The 8,503-nt window shown below is 46.5% G+C and overlaps 1 pseudogene; it reads right to left on the bottom strand.

Moving 5' to 3' along the window:
- Positions 1 to 3,984: 3,984 nt before the first annotated feature.
- On the bottom strand, positions 3,985 to 7,456 carry LOC126534624 (uncharacterized; annotated as a pseudogene).
- Between the last annotated feature and the right edge of the window lie 1,047 nt (positions 7,457 to 8,503).

Here is an 8,503-nt window from a genome sequence, read left to right as displayed (position 1 = left end):
ATTAGTATCATTTGAGGCGTCAAATAAAATCGAATTTGGCCGTTTCATATATTGGACACAATATATGGACACATGTGGTACCCGGTAATACCATGATATACCCATCACGTGGGTAAAGGGGGCGAAAACACAATCGCGAACCTGAAGCGCAAACGATAAAAGCATGGTATGGTGCACGCAAAATTCTGTCAGTGCGCTGTAGCGCGAGGGAAGAAAATAGGGCGAGCACTTGACCTCACCTTTTGGAATACCGCACTAGTACTGAATCATTAAGAAAAAGCCTGTTTGAACCAGTTCCCTTGTCTGCAACACTCTTGCTAAACGGGAGACTAAAATACCACGATGACGGCTCTATTGCGGAGATCGGCAAGGTGCGCACAGACAGAAATTTTGCCGCCTTTCTTCGCATTCTGCAAAATGCTTTCTTGTTAGGATCACGCATAGCGGCCGATCTCGACGCTAGGGACACACAGGCACGATTTCGTCCCTCTAACTTTCGTCCTTATACTGCCCTTAACGTCTTAATTACAGCGTCAGTGAAAAGGCGCCTCACATAACATGACAATGAACTTGAAGAGCTGATTAGTGCCCTCCACTCCGCGCCCTCCAATTGAAAACACTACTGATTTCCAAATTAAACTACACAAACAGATCGCACAACCCAAACTAATCACAGAACGTCGTTTTCTTGACGGCAAAACCCTGCAACACTTACATGACAAAGGGCAGCGGCAGCACATTCAGAACAGCCGCTATCATACCACAGCGCAATGCAAGTGCGATAACGCTATTATGCCCGGCTCAAACAGATCGCACAACCCAAACTAATCACAGAATGTCGTTTTCTTGACAGCAAAGCACTGCAACACTTACGTGACAAAGGGCAGCGGCAGCACATTCAGAACAGTCGCAAACAGACCATAGTGCCATGCGAGTGCGATAACGTAACTATGCCCGGCTTCACGAATAACGTGGCCGCCTTGGTCACATAACAATTGAAAACACTACTGATTTCCAAATTAAAACCACACAAACATATCGCACAACGCAAACTGATCACAGAATATCTTTTTCTTGACGGCAAAACCCTGCAACACTTACATGACAAAGGGCAGCGGCAGCACATTCAGAACAGCCGCTATCATACCACAGCGCAATGCAAGTGCGATAACGCTATTATGCCCGGCTCAAACAGATCGCACAACCCAAACTAATCACAGAATGTCGTTTTCTTGACAGCAAAGCACTGCAACACTTACAAAGGGCAGCGGCAGCACATTCAGAACAGTCGCAAACAGACCATAGTGCCATGCGAGTGCGATAACGTAACTATGCCCGGCTTCACGAATAACGTGGCCGCCTTGGTCACATAACAATTGAAAACACTACTGATTTCCAAATTAAAACCACACAAACATATCGCACAACCCAAACTGATCACAGAATATCGTTTTCTTGAGAGCAAAACACTGCAACACTTACATAGCAAAGGGCAGCGGCAGCACATTCAGAACAGCCGCAAACACACCACAGCGCAATGCGAGTGCGGTGACGCGACGACGCCATGACGGCGCGACTATGCCCGGCTCGCCCGGCTGCCCGGCATCACGAATCACGTGGCCACCTTGGTCACATGATTTGACGACAGTATCGCCACCTTGCGCAAGGTTGGATCGTGTTGATGTGTTGTTGAATATTGTAGAAGCCGCTAAAGAGGCTGACGCGCCGTGGCGTGGCGGTGGCGCCTTGAGTCGTTTTCAAAACGTATTCACCCCTCGTTTTTAAGCTGCCTGGCTTCCAACGTTATCAAAACGTATTCACCCCTCGTTTTTAAGCTATCTTGTTTGGAACGTCTTTGATGCGTCGATTTTGGTCAAGAATCCGTTTCAGACGCTGAATCCCTTAATACGACGTTTTCAAGACTTTGTGTGCTACCTGGGTGTGTATGATCACAAAAAAAAAAAAAAAAAAGAATAATGATCATTTCTGATTTTACGCCTTTTCGCCATTAGCCTTGTGCTATTGATCGAATGATCTCGCGCTGCTCCGACTTCGCCTGTCTGTCACGCGACGTCACAAAATCAAAGATGCATTAATAGGCCGAACAAAATTGATTTTTTTTTACTAAATAGCCGGAGACTGCCCCGTCCTGAAAAGAATAGAAGATGCCTGCCGATGGCTTAGATAGTGGTCACTCGCAGCCGCCGGAGAGCGTGGATTTGTTTGCGTATAATAAAATATTTTGCCTTCCATTATAATATTATCCAGACCTTTCGGCACGTATATGGCACCGCTCTGCAAACTCTACTTTGCTGAGGATTCGTTTTAGGCTCATTTTTGGTCTTCCTTTGCATGTCGCCGCGATTTTCGACCAGGCATCGAAAGCTAAGCAAGGGGAAGCTGACAAATCGGAGGCGCCGGCACCACCTTCTTCATCCGGTTATCTATATTCAGTGTGCTAACTCGGTCCCATCGAAACCCTCTCCACTTGACCATGCTCCTCGCCACCTGGCAGCCAACTATACTAGAAGACATACGCATTGTAGGTGATGCTATTGGCTTTGAAAGCAAAAGAAAGTGACATTCTATAAACGAGAAGCGCGTTTGACTGGCTTTTCAAACAACACCACCAGTTGCATGCGTCGGTAGTTGCGTAAGTTTGACGTCAATAGATTGGAATAAATATAGATTGGAATAGCTTTACTTTATCGGGCCCCAGCTTGAAGACGTGGTCGGTTCGCCCATATCTACACTTTGGTTCGCTTGAATTTTGCGGCCACGACGCCGGATAGCAGAATTTTCAACCTATGAGCCATCTGAGGCTTTCGCAAGAATTTATGCGCTAGGGAACTCGAGACATGTGAATATCCAGTATCAACTCTTGACTCCAAAAAGTGAGATACTTCACATAACGATTTCGTTTCCTGAGCGGCAATGGAGAATTTTAGTTACTGAATCGGCGCTTCAGCTCCTGCAGAAGGGCTGCGGAGTTATAGGCTCACAAGAAGTTTTCAGGCAATTGCTACAGTACGCGGACGCTGTCTGTCACCTTAATACAGGTTTAAATGTTCCACAATGCGTAAAAAGTAAAGCGCGTAAGTTTATTCATGTCGAATACAGTAGGCGTTTCTCAATTGGGTATCATAAAATTACGGTCTCAGCTCGAGACAGCAGAAGTTCAATATAGATAACGGTACTCAAAGGTGTTATTTGCCGTCGCTATGGACTACACTAGAATGAGATTTGACATTTACGTGTAAATAATTATAGTGCGACAGACAAGAGGTATTCAGAAGAAAACAAAAATTAAGCCACAGACAACAATAAAGGCATCGGTGTATTGGCCTTTCCTAAAAGAATAAACGAATGGAGCACCCTCCCACGGAACGTTCTCAAGTCGTCGTCGTCCACCGTTACTAGATTACTTCTTTCAGTTTGCAAACTCCGCCGGGATGCGGCGGCAAATGTGGCCCCCTTCGGTTCCCGCTCGCGAGATGGCGCTTCTGACACCGTTGGCCCGGTCGCATCATCGTTACGGAGCCTGCGCGCTGCGTTCATCGCAATTTACGCAGTTAGTTATGTGTAATGGGAGTTATTTTCGAGATAGTGAGCAAACGTTATTTCCACTTCGCTACTAGAATATCGTTTGAGCCATTATAGCGATGCCACCCGGCAGAGGTGCTACTGAGATGCGTGAACCTAGCTACTGCTGCGCGGGACTCCTATCTATTGAGCTGTGAGGATTCATCAGTTTCCTGTTCTTTTTAATTCAGTTTTGCATAAAATCAGATGTTAGCGGTGAGCCACGTAAAATAGGTATCTGATGCCGCCGAAAATACTGAAACCTAAAGCTTAGAACCACCCTTTTGTTGCAGAACACTTAATGCTAGGATACGCGTTTATTAAATGCAAGATACTCAACTACTTCAGTGAAAGCTCGCCGTTCTTAAGGCTATAAAACGCGAAAGATGACGGGAACAAAAGCCAAATTGAAAACAATTTATTGAATCAATGCAATAAAAATCAACTGGGAACCATTTTCCAAGAGCCAGAGTTACAAGAGACGCGCTTTTTTGTTTGCTATAGCCACATTTTCCTCGCCTTGTAACCGATGGTTAAAATCTCTGGAGAAAAAGTGCATCCTTGTCACAATGACAAAGTTCAATATCTGGCATGTGAATGCTGGCATGTGATATGCACAGCCCAAGCGAGCAAGGCTGCACTTATCGAGCTGTTCTAGTACCTTCCAGAAAATGTTTTCGCAGGCACCAGCCTCATCTAATGTGACAGAAACTACATCATTGACAAGTTTCGTCACACTCAACAACTTAGCTGTAGGATGTTTCATGCAGCCTTCCTTGAAACTTCTATAAGCCGTCAGATATGCATCACGGCAAACAACAGGCACTGGACTGCTTATGTCTTCTAAGCACACATGGCATGACGTGTGCTTTTCAAATTTGTGCACAACATATCCACTCAAGTAGTAGACAATAGCATCGTCCACTTCCCCTTTGAAGTAGGAGTGATCGTCGTCCTGCTCTCCAGGGTTCCTGGCTGTTTCTGACGTCATCTCCAGTAGCTTTTCTTCTATGCGTTCACGCAAGAACGCATGTTTGGCGCGGTAAAACTCTCTCGTCCTGTACGCTGTACGTGTGTCCTGTACGCTGACAAGCAAATTTCCTGGCACACCTTGCACACTCCCACGCAAAGCAGTTTTCATCGGTGTGTACAAACTCAGAAGGCGGAATATTTGGGTGAAATTGACCACAGTAGGGTGAGATTCATCCCCTCCGAAGGAACGGACAAGTCCGAAGTGGCGCTGGAAAAGATACATGGTTTGTTAGGCCACAAGCAACTTCATCACTTCAACACTCTAAAACAGCACCGATCACATTATCACCTCTAGGGGGTCCTGGTTCAACTTTGCCGTCAAAAGATGGTGTGCACCCTGATCCAGTAAGAACTCGATGATGTCAAGCGTTGACAACAAAGTAACACGCAAGGACTCCGTGGTCAGTTGAGACGCAAGGAGATTGAGACCTTTCTCCACGGCGTTCTTTTCTTTGATATTCAACATTTCCAAGAAGTCTTTGATGACCTGAATGAATGAGGTAAAATGTCAGTAAATAAGCAACAACATGCATGAAAAGGTACTTTGGATTGCCTGTATTTCCTTTGAGTGCCTTTTAATGCCTCTTTCAGGTAGCTTTATGTTCAAAGCATCAAACAGGTCATTAAGCAATTTGGTGAATGCTTCTGTTCCCCCCGAACAGGCCTTCAGCACCGGCTTCTCTGTATATGCGGATGCCAATAGCTGTTCCACGGCTGAATAGCTGAAAAAAAGTTCATTTATAAATTAGTTAAAAAATAACCAAAAATACTAAGCGTTGCATTTCACGGTACCCGTGTAGCAAGTCGAACGCTCATCTTCTGGAGGTTGTCCGGGGCAACATGTGCTCTAGTCAGTTTTGGCACAACTCTCGTATGTTTGCTCTTTTCGGATTCATACAGCGCAAAATAATGTGCAAAGTTGATCTGATGATCTCCAGCCTGAAAGACCCAAACAGTTTTCTGAGCTCCATTGCAAATAAGTGCACATATTTCTTCTTACCATTCCATAGGTGTGCTTTTTCAAATGATTTCTGATGCATTTGTCTACGTGTGGAACGTCACAGATAAGGAAGATCTTCTGTGAAGGCTCCCAGGGGTGCTCGATGCTGTTGCATGGCGATATCATGTTTCTCGATATTCCCAGGTTCGTCCACATTGAGTGGTTATTACCTGCTCCATCACTTACGACAACAAGCACTGAAGCATTATGCTTGTGAAGCTGCAGCACAGCACTTAACAGGAGCTGTGCAAGGATCCGTCCAGATGCCGCACCTCTTGTGGCAAAAGATGCTATGGGTTGTACCCAGTTCTCAAAAAACGGAACAAACATCGACACCAGTGCGTGGTCAGCAAGTTGGTCGGTGGTGGCATTTGTCACATCGCCGTAATCAACAAAGCCATCCATCTTGTATGAGGTTTTGCTGAAAGCAACAGATTGCTTGAGCTTTACCTCATCGAGCAATAGAACACCGCACCTTCTCAGGCGGCTCTTCTCATGAAAATGCTCTCGGATACTCTTTAGCGATACCTGATTGAAACCGTACCTGCAGGGAATGCCACTAATAATCTGACGAAGGCGTGCTCTTGTAGGAAGTGGCAGAAGCTGCAAACCAGATAACAGTTTGTAAGCTTTTGGGCTTGAAATCTGCAGCAGAAGGCATGTCATTAACCACTCTTCTGTGTACCGCCTCCCATTTTTCGATTTTGCTTTTGCTGCCTGAAAAGCAGTCCTGAAACCGAGCTGCTGTTTATCTGGAAGAATGTCAAGTGCACGTTCCACTCTCTCTTCTGTAACATTCTGAAGTTTTTTTTTTCATGGTGGTTACTTCTTTCTTCATCTGTTCTCTCTGCATAGTTGCTCTTAATGCCTTTCGACGCAGGGACTTCGCTTTAGTGCTCCTATATTTCAACCTGTTGCTTGTCTTGCGACGCCGTGAAAAGAGCTTGTGCAAACTCCGGCATTCGTGGCATGTTGCAGTTAGAGACAGAATTGTGCATGATTTGCGATGCCTTGTTTCACCATTTTTAATGGCCACAGCTGATGACAAGACACAGGGGTAATTATCAGCCGGGCAACCTTCAGAAAAATTCAGCCTTTCAATACATGAAAGTAACAACTTTAGGTCGTCACATAATTTCAGTTCAATGCTCGCATCAGAAGCATACCCAGCCGATTGCACACGTTGCCCCTTGGCACTGACAGAGGCGGTCATGTCTCTCGACACTAACACAGCCCTGTCGATTGCTGGAAGGTCTGCTCTCATTACCAGCTTGTACACCACGGTTGTAGTGCCAACTACCTCAAGTAACCAACCCTGCAACCGTTGGCCTGCGGCTGCCATGCCACACAACTCATTGAAAAGCTGTATGTTGTTCTCCTGCACAACATTGCTGACAATGTCACCACTGCTTTCCCTAGAAACGCAGAAGTTCGACGTAGCAGCCTCTTTGTCGTTCTTTTTTTGCCCTTTCTGACGCTTAGGCCGAGGCGGTGCACGCACGGTTGGAGCCTTGCGTTTTCGCGCTGGCTTCGACAAGTATTTAGGGCAATTGGGAAAAATGTGCGGCACGGCATCTTCCTTAAGAGCCCACTTGTCACGCGGTATGACAACTACGTCACCATGAACTTTGTGAATGAAGTGCTTCGCAATATCTTCCTCGTGAAAGTGGAGGTCGCAAACGGCGCATGAGCTGGATAGCTCCTTATCCGATCTGGGTATAGCCCGTCGCCACTGTTGAAGGTGGACCTCGTCAGCGGGTGGCTTAAAAAATGTCTTTTTTCAGCCGTGGGTTTCGTCGAATCGTAGCCACTTCGGCAACTAGTCACAAAGCAACGAGGCATGTTTTCTCAGATTCAGGACACGTCACAGCCAGACACGATATAGATGCAATTGCGATAATCAACGGTGGTCAACCGTAGTCGCACATTACGTTGAGAAGCTGTTCTTGTCTTGACTTGAAGTGAGCAAGTCAAACTACGTCGCACGATCCGCAAGACGCACAGCTCGGGCGCAAGGACGCCGCACGTGGTCGCAAATGTGACAACTTGCAGCGGGAGCACACGCCTCACGAGCTGCGTCGATAGATCTCGTTGGCACTCACAGGGATAGTGATCACTACACAACACAGTTGAAGGTAACGAAGAAACACTCGGCACGGGGCCAAGCCTGCGTTGACTTCGCCAGAGAAGCTGCGAAAAGACAGACGAACCGCCGACACTCGCCGAAACAGCCGTCGCCGCCGTCAAACCCAACGAGACCGGTCAAACAGAGACGAGCGCGCCCTCGCTCGGCGGAACATCGAAGGGTGCCACCTGCGGCGCCGGAGTTTGCAACCTGAAAGAGGTAATCTAGTAACGTTGGTCGTCGTCGTCGTCGTCATCATCAGCAGCAGCAGCAGCAGCAGCAGCAGCAGCAGCAGCAGCAGCAGCAGCCTGGTTACGCCCACTGCAGGGCAAAGGCCTCTCGAATACTTCTCAAGTCAACCATTCTTGAATGCGGTTTATCTCTATTGCTGCCAGACTTGCATTGTCATTAGTTGGTGTTGTATTTCTTTTTATGTTCAGAGGTTATATATAGACCATTATTCTTGATAGAAAATGCAGCCGTATAAACGCAATTCTATTAACTGCTGTAAAGAATATGGGTGCTGGAAAATGTTTTCTTTGTTTATAAATTTTTATCACAATACTTAAGGCTGGCACATCATGAGGGGAGGGAGGGGGGGATTCTGGCCCTCCCTGAGAATGCCCGCTTTTCAGTGCTCACAGTACTAAGCGTGCACAAAATCCCCTGCTTTCTTTACTGCATATATTAGAACTCCTGCCTGGGTTTACAAAAGGCAGCTGGCAGTAGTGTTGAATAAGAAAAGAACAGCAAGTAAGCGTTGC

This window comes from Dermacentor andersoni, chromosome 7 (genome assembly GCF_023375885.2).
Source record: "Dermacentor andersoni chromosome 7, qqDerAnde1_hic_scaffold, whole genome shotgun sequence".
Lineage (NCBI taxonomy): Eukaryota > Metazoa > Arthropoda > Arachnida > Ixodida > Ixodidae > Dermacentor > Dermacentor andersoni.
This window is presented reverse-complemented; position numbering and strand designations above follow the sequence as displayed.